The 14,479-nt window shown below is 22.7% G+C and overlaps 1 protein-coding gene across 5 annotated transcripts in view; it reads left to right on the top strand.

The window, feature by feature from the left end:
* Positions 1-14,479, top strand: part of LOC126895844 (hemicentin-2-like) — a 137,944-nt gene that overhangs the window by 15,648 nt on the left and 107,817 nt on the right. The window lies entirely within an intron of this gene.

Raw genomic sequence — 14,479 nt, 5'->3', positions numbered from 1 at the left:
AGTTAAATTAATATGAATTTATAGAATATTTACGTTAAATTACACGATATTAATTTTGTGATATTTGGAGTTGTTGAGTAACAGGTTTGATAATGTAATATTTTAAATGATATACATGTGTTTTATTAACCGTTAAATTTCTTCTCTGACTATTGGTTTCATCACAGTCTCTTGGATGTTCCCATTTCTCTCATATGTTGTTTGTATATTGTACAATTAGAAATTATTATTGGTGAATATCGTTATTAACATTGGTTTCAATCATGATATCTATTTCATAATTGCTTTAATAAAATGTGTAACATTTAAATAATATTTTTGTATATAAATAATTAAGAAATTTAATATTTATGAAATTAAAACTTTTAATTTTATTGGAAGTTAGATTTTAACTTTTATCTTTGAAAAAAAATTTAATTTATTTCAAACAATTGTATTTTATCCGAGTATTAAAATGGTGTCTTTTAATGTACACTTTTATTGAAATAAATCAACTCGTTTGATTTACTTTTGAAATATCAAATACTAACGGAGACAACAATAAAAACGCCATTAGGTGTTGTAATTAAGCATACCTGTCTCGAGATAATTAAAAATCATCTGAAAGCGTTTGAGGAGCTACCTCTGAAATGCTGAACATTCAATGACATAACCAAGATTTTTTTAATGGTAGTCGCTAATACCAAATCAAAATTACATTATAGTTATTTTTTATGCATTAATAATTGAGTATTTTGTAGTTAAATGACTTAATGATATCTAATTCAACTTATTGAGTCTGTAAACAATATGTCATAGATATTTTAACTAGATGTATTAAATTGAATCCTAAGATGAATTAAGTATAATATGTTACTTATTAAAGTCCACAAGACCATTCAGTAAGTCCATAAACATATAAATGTCAGAATCGTATAACTATGTATGATCATGTAAAATATTTATTGTGTACATCAGCTAACAAGTTTGAATATATGAATAATAAACATAAGAATAGTTGTATAAATTTACTAAAAATGTCGTATAAAATGTAAAATTGCGCTTTTTCAATTATAATAAACATTTCATGTATTAATTCAAACAACATTGTCGCTACAATATAAATAATTAATTTTTACGGAACCATTCACAAGAAAGAACAATAATAATATAAATAATAATAATAGTATAAATTATGTATTACTCATGATTATAAGTTAAAAATTTTCTAAGAACCTTCAGTAATTTTATATTACTAAAATAATGTACATCAGTAATAAATAGTTTTCTTACGATAAAGTTTGTAATTTAATATATAAATTTATTTTTAAATTTTAATTCTACTAATAATTTTTCAATAATAATGACATTCTGAGTACAATCATCAAGTAAAAGATTAGTAGATAGTTTGATTATACGTATGTCTCTGAACAACAAAAATCCAATGAGATGATTACATATTTTTATCTGCTTGTAATACTTAGAATTAGTTTATATTCGTCCACAGTTCACTTTATAAAATCGTGAATTCAATTAGATCCTAAAAAAAAAAAAAAAAAAAAATTGAAAATTACTTATGAGTATATCCTAACAAGTTTTTAGATACAATACGCATTTACATATTCATAATATTTTTAAAACTAAGAAGTTCAATTTATCACTGTAAACATTTTTATCTTGTATGTAAATTTTACTAAGATAATATAGCTCCAGAGATTGTTTTTAAATTTATAGTTTTTATAAGATTAAAAACAGTAGACTCCGTATTTATCTCACTTAGTTTTAAATATAAAAAGCAAACTTATTGTTAAAAAAATGACGAATAATAATTTATATATTTTCGTGGTCGGCTATAACCAGATAAATATATATATCTTTATACAGAGTGGAACAGATCTAACTGACAACTCATATAACTTATGATCTACATTACATTTTATGATTTTTTTTTTTATAGATTTTTACAATATAAAACTATATTTAAAATATGTTTTATGTTATTTTTCGCAATTACAAATAATATTTTTAAAATTAATTTTTTTAGTGAAATCTTTTTTAAGATTTTAAGATATACATTTTATAGATAAATTTTATGATACTATAGGATGATTGTATAAAAAATCAAAATTTAACAAATTTCAAAATGCTGTATAAACGTAACAACTGAATTAAAATAAGAGTTTTTGGTATCAACAATTTTCTTTAAAATTTATCAATAAAATCTGTATATATATATAAACAATATACATTATTTTTTTTATTATATTCAACTGATTATACTTTATAACACATGAAATTCAATTTATAACTTCAAAATATTATAATGTTAAGAGTTTAGTTTACAACGAAAGAGCAGGTAAACTTATTCTGTAACAACTTTAGTGATGTAATATTTCAATTTTTAATATACCAGATATTATAATTAAAATTAATAAGAATATTCTGAATAAATTTAATTTTTTTTTTAAAGAATTAATATACTGTTTTTTACTTCGATAGAATTTACAATATTTTTACAAAGTGAAAAACTAAGATTTTTTTTAGAAATATTTGATTTTCGGATTTCATAATGAAAAATTTCTTCAAATCTCATATTATTCAAAATTACTTATCCATACAATATGTTTATTTTTTTGTCTCATATAATTTGTGTCAAATTATAATAGAATACATATAATTACTTTTTTATTTAGTAATAATATTTTCTTGAAATAGTTGTTTAGTTTAATGAAAAATTTTATTTTAAAGTCTATAAAAAATTGGTTACATTATTAAACAAAATTTTAGATTTTAATTTTAAAATTAAGGTTCTGGATACTTTACGTTGATATTAACTACTGCGGCTGTTGGTTGGTATTTGCGAACATATTCTTTGAGACTTGACACCAGAAAAATAATATATTGCAGTGTAAAATGAACCATGAGTTCACAGCAATCAAATCTAGTGCCATCTTCTTGATGAAATAGGGGCTATATTGAATTTTATATTAGTGTAGTAATCTGTTTAGTATACTAAAACACGACGTTTTAGTGCAACTATTAGTGTGAAACTAAAAAACCGTATTTTTGAATGTTGGTATGCCAAAAAATATATATTAGTGTACTGAAGTTTTAGATGAACTTTTTAGAGTGGGTATCTACCACACTAATCATGATTTTAGTATACGAATTACTGTTATCATTCATTTTCTTATGAAAACGTTTAACTTTGGTGTATTTATAACGTTCCCAAATCAATTTAATAATACAAAGATGGAACATCTTAATATTGAAAAAGGTCAAGTTAATGACCACGCAAAAATGAGATTAAATATAGCGAAAGGTCTGTTCATTGTTTTGTCACTAAACTAATTACAATATGGTAATGTACATATATTTTCTAGTTACATTAATAAAATGTTATTTTCTGTAGATTTGTTTGAAAGGACATTTGTATACAAATTTAGACTAATAAAAGATCTACTAAGTTTAATTAATAAACTAAATCCATAAGGGCTAAAAGTATTTTTACCCCCCTCCTAAAATATTTTAAAATAACTATATACATTATTTCTACACAATTTCCTAAATTTTTAGAGATCTATTCTGTCAACTGAGGAGCTGAGTCTTCTAATTACACCAATGTCAACAAGACAATTTTATAATTTAAAATTATTTATTAATTTTTCATGAGAATCTTTTGCGGAAACTAATATGATAAAATTCATGAAACTTTTCTTTTTTAAAATTTAATTATTAGTTTCAATGGAAAGCTAAAAAGGTTTGTGATAGTGTGCGTTTATTTTTTATGACTATCCATTAAAATTCTCAGCTTTAGCTGGACAGATTTTAATAATCAATAGATCCCGGTTAGTTGAATATATTGCCATAAATAAAAAATTGGAAAAGACCCCTCAATTTTAAAAATTTTGAAAAATATCTACCTTAAAAAGGAGTTTCTAAGAAATTTTTTTTTGGCCCAATAATTTGATTCAAAATTTTTTTTATATTTTGTCATAACAATTCTTGCGTAGTAAAAGATAATCCAAATTTTTTGTTTTTAATTTAGGGTACTTATGAACAAAATCAATTAACAATTGACCTTTATTAGCTTCCATTATAAAAAATAACATGAATAATTAAATTAAAAATATTAACGAATAAACAACAATAAAATTTTCATGGGTAAATTTTGTTGTTATCATAAATTTGATCAAGTATTAATGATAAAATTAATATAAAATACAGTACAGACAATATAATTTAACATATCCCACTAATAATTATTGGTTAATAATTATTGAAATGACATTAGATTAGACGATGTACGATTAATGCAAGATTTTTAGACTGATAAAAAATAAAATTCAAAAATACGAATTTCCATTAGTGCGCTAAAATCGTAATCTAATGTTTTAGTGTATTAAAACATTCGTCAATGATTAGTCCAAGCTCAAAAATAGACCGCCAGGTCTCCATACATTTTACCTTTTTGAATTATAGAAGTTATTATTGAGTTTAATTTATTAAACTTAAAACACAGCAAAGTGTAATAAAAAATGATGAGGAACTGTAAGATTTTTTTATTGAATTCACACATTTTAATTAATATTAAAAGAACATGTCAAATTGATGTATTATTTCATGAAAATTAAACACTAATGGATTTAAAAATGGAATTGTGAAAATTTATTAATATAATGCATTTGTATACATGTTTTTAAGCTTATCAAATTACATTACACGGCTAAGTACACAATGAACAAAAGACCTGTTGGAAGTTAATTCTTTTTCTCTACCTCTTTAATTTCATTATATTGTTGGTTTTGTAAAACACAGCAGTTAGAGTAACTATTGCAAGGAACGCTATTTAATGAATAAAAAAAGGAACTTATTACATAGTGACAATGTAAAAATGAATTGCCTCGGTATAACCTTGTTGATTTAAACTTTGTTTAAGTAAATTTATTTATTGAACCCTTACAANCCCTTAAAAAAAAAAAAAAAAAAAAATGATATGAATTTATTTAGTAAAAAAAATAACTTAACTTGACTATTGATTATTTAAATAATGATGAACAACTCGTTTGTAATATTTTTGATTGCGAATAACGACATTCAACTTAACAAATAATAACATTACTAGTTTAGGTTAATTTAGGTATAAAGTTTTGTTTTTATAATTTTTTATATTGAGTTTAATAATGGAGTATATTAAACATAGTATATTATAGAATGAGAACTAAAATATTAAATAAAAAAAAAGTTTATGTCATTTGTGCGTAAATGAAGGAGACATTATGTACAAAAAGTGCACAAATCAAACTATAATTTTTTTTAAACCGATTATTAAACTAATAAAAGTTTTGAGTTGTGTAAACAATATTTAAGAAGAATGAAACAGACAATACAAAATCAATCAATGATTTATATTTCTTGATACATGTAAATATTATTCTTTTTATCTATTCGCTAAAAAATTTAATTTTTAAAACTTTAATTACTCAAAAATTTTGTTTTCAATAAATAATAATAATGTCACTTGTTACTATGAAACATATTTTTAAAATAAATTTACTTTTAATTTATTTAAGTTATAATTCAAAATTAGAAATAGTCAATTTATACTTAGATCTGTACATTTTAAACTAATTTTCAATAATTTTGTAATTATAATGATATTTGGTTGCTTTTTAGAACTTATGTTTCTAATACATAATTGATAGCATAATCGATCAAAATCTACGAAAATTTATGACCTGATTTCAATACATCATACTCTGTATGCACATATATAATATCGACTTATAAATGCCAAAACATACTTAATTCAACAGTAATAATTCATTTAATTTATGGTAAACTATAAACAAATTTGAAATTATTAATGTAATTATTCCAAAACACACAACTTATTACGCATATATGGAAATTCAACTTTTATTGTCATATTTATATTTTATTAACAATGGTTACAAAAGATTTAAAATTTACTTTTATAAAAAATACTATTATTATTTATATTTTTTATTAATGGTAATTTTTACTGTGATGAACTAATAATAAAGTAAATAAAGGATACAAGAATGGAAAATTGTATTAATTTTTACTCAATTTAAATTTCACGGATAATATACTATAAGTAAATAAATAAAAAAATAATGCCATTTACTTACCATTAATCATTAAAAATAACTTTAGAATTTTTTATAAGATTTTGTTTCTTACCTTAATTCTTGATTTTTATAACAATACTGAGATATTGGTACCAATAAATTGAAAAATGTCATTTATTTAATGATATCAATACTTAAATCTGAAAAAATTAACAAAACGCTTGTATTCTTATGTATCGATATTACTATGTATTTTGTATTCATTTATATCTTATAATAGTTAATTAGATAATAATAATATTTAAATAGCTCATATAACAAAAAAAGGTTATATTTAGAAAATCAATAATCAATAAAAACCTTTGAATCAGTAATTGGGCAGTTATTAACATTCTAAAAAATGGACTACACGTAAAGCGTTTATTATGATTATTTTTATCATCAGTCATTATTCAATGACATTCATTATTGGATTGCTAGAACCATTAATGTATTTTAATCGAGTTCGACTTAGTGTCATGAATTTTTTTTAGTCCAAAAATATTGTGATGAAGTTTAAAAAGTTCTTCTACATAACAATACAAGATGCGTTGCAAAATATAAAGATGCTCATTTTCTTTTATTCGATTTGAAAATCTTATAAAAACATTGTTGCAATTGTCAAAAAGTTCGAAAAATAGAGACAGCCGAAGACAAAGAATTACTGAACCAATTTTAGTCGTATAATGTATTATGTGCCCTAATATTTCTTAACGAAATGTCAACACTATTTACAATATAATTAAATATTGAAATTTGGTTGAAACTACAATATCTGAGGTTAATTGTTATATGCCTATGAATTTTTTAATTATTTGTATGAAAAAACTAAAATTATCGTTACAAATCTTAATATTTATACGAATAATTATGAAAAAAGACATGAGCAAATTAATAGTAAATTCACTAATTACTTAATTACTTTAAAGACTGGGTTTAAAAGTAATGCATCTACGATCTTACAATGTTGAATTATGTATTTTACTGTGACAGATAATATAACAAATGAAATAAACGAAAAATTTGGCAACAGTTATGAACTTTAAACTGTCATATCGGTGTTCAACTTTTTAAGTGATAACTTTGTTTGAAAATGCATAAATTATAATGAAGTTGATAAATATTTCTTAAAGAATTATATAAGACAAAGCCTGTCAACGAAAAATATGTATAACATTTAGAAAAAGATAATGGATTTTTACAAAGATGTATGTAATATTTGTAAATGAAATGTTGGATGTCTGTTAGATATACTAGTAAATAAAAATCAGCTGAAAGAAGTTTTTCGACCATGAAAAAAATTAAAACTTATTTATAGTCATATCTTCAGGTAGCAATTTTAAAAAATAATGTTATACAAACATTTTTATAACATTATATGTTATAATAACTTTATAAAAACATTATTATAACGTTATTAAAAAAAAAAAAAACGTAAATCCAAATTATTTATTTATGGTATTAAACCATGAAGTTTTTTTAATATAAACTAAAAATGTTAGCTTTTTAACTTTTATTTTAATTTTTATAGCGAGTCAAAAATATTACATTTTTCAGTGTTTATGCTTTCCTCGATAATTGACTGTATATAACTTACATTAGTAAAGTTCCAAGGTACAGATATATATCTTCTGCACTCCTTCAAAGTTTAGCATTGGTATCAATCGATAGAGCTCAGTTCAGAATTAATTCGGCATCCTACAAAAATTAAAAACCAACTTTCTAAATTGGAAAATAGACGAATTGTATTCATTAATAATTGTTATTTATAATTAATTGAAAAATCTATATGCATATATTTTGTGTTATAATTATATATATAAAAAGGTTATATAAATAACGAATATCTATAATAGAATATGACAATTTTTCCTAAGTTAACATAAAAACATTTTTGTGACCAAAAAGTCATCAAATAATCTAAAATGATGCTTAGATTTTTTGTTGAATATGTTTTTATTCTGAGCACGCCTCAAATGTCACTCTCATTTTAAGTAGAGAAACAGAAAAGAGACTTAATAAAAGATAAATCGAGAATTATCTAGTGAATGTAATCAATAAACTTAAATCTTCAAAATATTGAAACTTGTATTTAGTATGAAGCAAATAGATAACTTTCTGAACTAAACCAATTACTATATAAGTGTAATTGATGAATCGGAATAGAACTTCTACTTAAGCTAAAATTCGAATAAAAGCAATCCTTTATTTTACTTATATGGTTTTTGAGTTGTTTTATCACTAAGAAATCTTATTTAGTAAATTTATTTAAACCCTTAACATTATGATAAATTGATTAAGAGATACTTTTTAATAAACTGTTAATATAATTTTCGAAATAGTAACACAATTTATTGCATTAAAAGATACAATTATTTAATTTATCGAAAATAGGTCTAAAAATTAAAATGTTTATTATTATTTCTAAAAAAGTGTTTTCTTAGTAATCTTATCAATTCAAAACATTGTTTGCGTTTTCAAGTGTCACCAAAAAGTATTTTACAGTATTTTGATGTAATTTATATTTTACAATTTTAAGAACGTTTTGTTATTAATGTATATATACAAAAAAAAAAATTGTTCGAATAAGAAGTAACTCAAGATGATATTGTTATAATTAAAAAAAAAAATCGTGATAAATGAAGGTTTTTTTTATTCGCGTTTTTTTACTGTCTACATATAATACTTACTAGTATTGTATATAAATGTAAACTGAAATATTCCTCATAGAAATTCGTTTAAGATAATGAATTTTGATTCATGAATTTTTAATTGTAAACATTTTTATTACATTTTTTGTTAATGTTACTTTAGTGTCATAATAATTGGAAAAATAGCATGTTCTATCATTTTGAAAGAGTAATAATTTCCTTGCTTTAATGAATTGATATCAATGTTGTGATTAATTTCATTGTGCTTCAATAATGAACAATAGTAATTTTAATACAGGTTAATGTAGCCATACTTGCAGGTAACAACTATTGGAGACCTTTATTCAGGATTATTGGTGTAAACTTACTTGTAAAGTTGCTTAAGTCATTATACATACTTCTGTTTCTGTAGTTCTAAACAAACCTCGTTATCAACATCATAAGTTTCAAGTCAAAGTTATTTAGGTATAATAGGAACGTTCAGATTAATTATCAGATAATCATAAACACATGTAATATTTTATTCTATGGGCAATGTTTAAAAATTGCAAAATTTACAATCGAGATAACATAAGAACATAAATTAGTTTAAAATACAGCTCGTGTTAGCTATTTATATTTGAACCTAATTAAATTTTTACATTTGCTACGGTCGAGTAATAATGAAAAATACAATATTCAATTATGATTTCTAATATATATTTTTTACATTTCCGTGACAGTACAATTTAGAGTTAAGTATTTGTTTGCTTAGTATTCTAAGCGCTATGATGAAAAATCTAGAAAATAATTCAATGCATTTATCATTAATATTGTGGTCATGTAACTTTACGAATAATACGATAATAGGATATAGAATTATTGAGATGAAACTATAAACTACAAATAGGAGTAATCTGACCTTATTCAAAATTGCTTCTTTAACTATACCATCAAAACAGTATTTCTTTTTAAATACATTATGATTAATTTGTTCTACGAAACATGTGTTTAATAAATAAAGTATTTTTTTCTTTCCGCCAAAAACTACGAATGTAATACAAACTTTTAAGTTAATTTTAAAAAGATCACATTTTTACCATATTATATAAAATAATATTCATATTTAAGTGACTAAACGACAATTCATTAAGTTAATTGTATTCAATTTAGATAAGGCGTACAATAACAGATCGATAAAAGTAAAAATATCTTATAAAACTTATATATGAGATTGATAAGATCGAATAGAAGATTGAATAGATATAATTCTTTATATCTATTTATAAAAAAGGAATACTATAGTATTTATTTATTTTATTTTATTTTAATTTTATGTCAGTTTTCGATTGCACCATCGCACCCTAGTACAAGCCGCCACTGAAATGAATTATTTACTTTTAAACAAATAACGTGTATTGGGTATACCTAACAGTGTAAAATATAATATTTTACACTATAAAGGACTGTACGCAGTTTCGTCCAAAACAACGTAAAAAAAAAAAAATCATTATATTATTACAAATAAAATGTTTTAATAACGTTTAACTGATAATGATATTTTATATTAGAAATATAACGTTAAAAAAGATACTATATTATTTTAAATTAAATATTTTAGAAATGTTAAATAAATAATATTACAATATTATCAACTAAATATTATTATTATATTAAACAAGTATTATTAATTTTGCAGTGTAATTGTATTAATTTATTAATGTATTAAAATATTATCATTACATTTTTGCTATCTGGGTTAATAATAATTATAATGTGTAATAGTTATTATAGATAGATATAGACTTTAGATAGATGTCTGATGACCATTTTTTTATTTAGTTTTTTAGTATATAGGACAAATTCTATATATTATAGGAAGTTACTAATGTTATTATATATAATAATAATTTAATAATAAAGCGATCATGAGAGCATAGATCACACTAGGCTCCTTCTAGGGAGCAGTCACTATGAGATTCCAAGAATAGAGTTGCCAAAAATCCGTTGTTAAACTAGTAGATTGAATATATGAATAATATAATAGACAAGAAAATAATCTTACTATTAATATTTCAAGTTATTACTTATTCTAATCTCTATAACATTAAACCATTTAGCTTGTGTACAACGTTGTTGTCAAATGTCTGATTAGACCATTAAACTTACTTATTTAGTTGATGGCAGCCATGTTTCCTTTCTACCCGATTAACAAAACCGTTTAAAATGGAGAAATTATAAGCTAAAAGATAAGATTGATGGCCCTATTATTTCTGCAAAAGTATGTTGCTGCAAAATGCTAACTAGACTGAAAAATGAAATGAATTGCTTAAACTAAGTATATGAGTAACCATATTTTTTGTCACGTGTTCCTTATTACAATGAAACATTCCCACAAATTAATTTGAACATTGATGCTAAAAATAATACGACGGTAAATTACAATTTGAAGTCATAAATATGCATAATACTATATATTTTTTTCGTCTTATTTAGTCGGTATTCTCGTGGGAATCTCCACTGGCGGGATTCCTCTTTTTATATTAACGTGAACTTTGTGCATACGATATTTCAGAGGGTTAAATAACTATTTCATAAAATGAAAAATTATTTCATTTTTCATCGAATTATGTTTTTTAATTACTTCACCTTTATAGTTTACATTCACTAATGTTATCTTCAAAATTATAAAACTCTATTCTTTCTTTTGAAAATTATACTGTCATAAATTTTGTTTTTAAAACTCTTTGTGGTTTTCACATTCAACGAAAGTATTTTATGACGTTTAATAAATACAGAGAAGTAAAAACTCATACTAATAAATTAATATGAATATTCTATAGTTTTGAATTATACATTATACTTCAAAACCATTTATGCGTTTTTAGAACACTGGAAATGTAAAAAAATAGTGTAATTGGACATTAAACGGTCATAAAAATACAATTACTGTTGCAACCGTTGGTTTGTAATGTAACTAAATGCGCGGTTTACACAATACGCGTCTAGTTTGAAATAATTCTATTGTTTCAATAGGATAATTTTGGAAGTCAAATGATAGTCATGCGCTTTTTAAATAGTGTAACTCATGAACCATGACAACCATCACGCAGTTTTAGCGAAATTGACCCTAGACAACGACACTTAAGAGAACAGATGCAATTTAAATGTTTCATTCTTGTTAACGATTTCAAATGGAATGGTTTTCTGGGGTTTAGTGTTTTGTCCATCATTACAGAAGCAACATTAACTAATCTCGATTTACTCTCTAAAAACAATGAGAAATACCTCATTAATAATTAACAATTCTTTGTGCGTTATTTCCTTTAAATACACAAGTACAATAGAATAGTTAAATTATTTCAGTTAAGACTGAGAGTTTACTTTAAGGTTGTAAACAATTTCCGTTATTCATGTAACAACACTTCAACCCAACTTCAATAAATGTTACCAAATTCATTACTTAAATGAAACATAGACAATCAAAACTCCGTCGAAAATTATTCAAACAATCAAAAAATTATATTCTACTTTTTCTACAAAACATGAATCTTTTATTGAAATTCTATTTCTAACATCAAATTATATAAAAAATGATAGAACAATTTTATAGTTGTGAATAACTAGTATAAAAATAAGAAACTATATAGAAAAAATTTGATGACGAATCATTTTATCGAAGACAGTTTTTATTTATTGATTAGTAGTCAGAAGCCTCGGTATGCCAGCACAGAAACTGACAATTTGTATGTGTTATATTTTACAAGTTGTGTAATAATCTGGATAATTTTTGAACATTATGCTTTGTTTTATATATTTTAATAAAATTTTGATCTATAGATTTTCTTTAGGGTGAAAATGACTACCGTATTAAAAAATATGCTATATTGTGTTAAAATTCTCGATTTTTATTTTATATTATTTTAAAATACCTTGTAAGTGAATTATACTGATTTTTATAAATATTTTATAAATCAAATTGACATAGAACATAAAATTAAACAAATTTTAAATATTATACTTCTTTAAAGTCGACAAAAATAACTTTGAAAGTTTGACCTAGCTTAAATCGATATTTTTATCTATTTTCAAGTGCAATGTGGGCTAGTTAGCCCACATTATCCACATAGGCAATTAAAACCATCCATTTTTAATGCTTTTAAATTATTTATTGTCGAATGAGATTTGATAATTTTCCATTACAAAATTAATTTTTTGATTATTTTTTTTCTTTGATATTCCAAATTTTTTGATGACATTATTATAAAAATCATTTCTGAAAAAATTATTTTGGGTTTCATGTAAATTATGTAAAGAATGTTTACAATTATAACCAATTTTTATAATACACTCAATTGATAAGATTTTTTAACAACTTTTTGATTGTTTTTTTAGTTAAAGTAAGTAATTAAAATCAATTAAGTTCTAAATATTGCAATAATTAATTGATTGCATTTAATTTTAAGCGTTTAAAATTAAGTGCAATTAAAATTGCACTTAATTAACAACGTAATAATTTGATTTAGAAATGTATATTTTTGATTCTAATGAACATTCCTTGTAGATCAGTGTATTCGTAAGTAATAATTTTTTTATTATTGCATCAAGCCCTTTAAATTTTTATACACGTTAAAAGTAAAGAAATATATAACTACTTTATTAGTAGTTTATAATTTCTTCTTATAAAATTCAATACTAAACTATTGAAAATCAATTACATTCTAAATTTAATTACTATAATTAGTATTTATTTATATACTATAATTTTAAATCAAATAACTACTCTTCAGGATATAATTAAGAAAATAGGAGTTGATGTTGCTTTTGTAATTATCCACCAATTTCTTAGAATTAAACACTCTCTACAGATTTACATCGAAGCGTTTCTTATGATAGTGATTTTAATAACTGTCAGATATCATGTATACTTGCCCCCACTATGCCACAACCCTACTGTGCTACTGTTTGTATAACTACTTATGTTAAAATTATGACTTTGTTGTGTTCCAATACTAAATTAATTGTATTTTTGACATTCATGTACCTATTTTGCCTATCGGAAACGCCGTGTTCAAAAATATTGCTCTTGTGTTAAAAAGTAATCACAATTTCCAATAAATTAATTTTATACATTACTACTCATAATTAATCTAATCTAAATTTTTAGTTAAATTAAAGTTAAAAATTATTATCATTTCATATAATGTATTTGTCACTAAAAACATATATACTTAATTGAGTTAAAGCTTAATTAAGGTTAAAGTTATACATTATACTAAAATTCCAAGTATTAATAAGTAGCGACATTTGTTTTTGAATTCCATTCCTAAAGTATATAATTAAAATTAGGGATAAACAAGTAAATTCTTAAGAAAAAAGGTCTTATCTTGATAATTTGTTTGTTTATTTGGGATGAGCTTTATCTCTTAATGTGTAAAATATTAATTATTTTACCACAAAAGGATATGTTTTAACAGTGTGCACAACACTTGACCCTAATATTATAATCAACAGTATAATACACTTTGAAATTAACAGAGTGTAACTATTTAATTGTTTTTATAATTTCATTGATATTTAAACTCATATAGGGTTTAAATATCATAAGATTGTTACATTCAAAGGTTTTGAATTATTTTAGATAATAACATATGAGACTTAGTAAATAGATTGTTTATAATAAAACTTTTAATTAGTTAATACAATCAACAAAATTAAAATATTTGTAGATATTTC

This window comes from Daktulosphaira vitifoliae, unplaced genomic scaffold (genome assembly GCF_025091365.1).
Source record: "Daktulosphaira vitifoliae isolate Bord-2020 unplaced genomic scaffold, ASM2509136v1 Scaffold_1, whole genome shotgun sequence".
Classification (NCBI taxonomy): domain Eukaryota; kingdom Metazoa; phylum Arthropoda; class Insecta; order Hemiptera; family Phylloxeridae; genus Daktulosphaira; species Daktulosphaira vitifoliae.
This window is presented reverse-complemented; position numbering and strand designations above follow the sequence as displayed.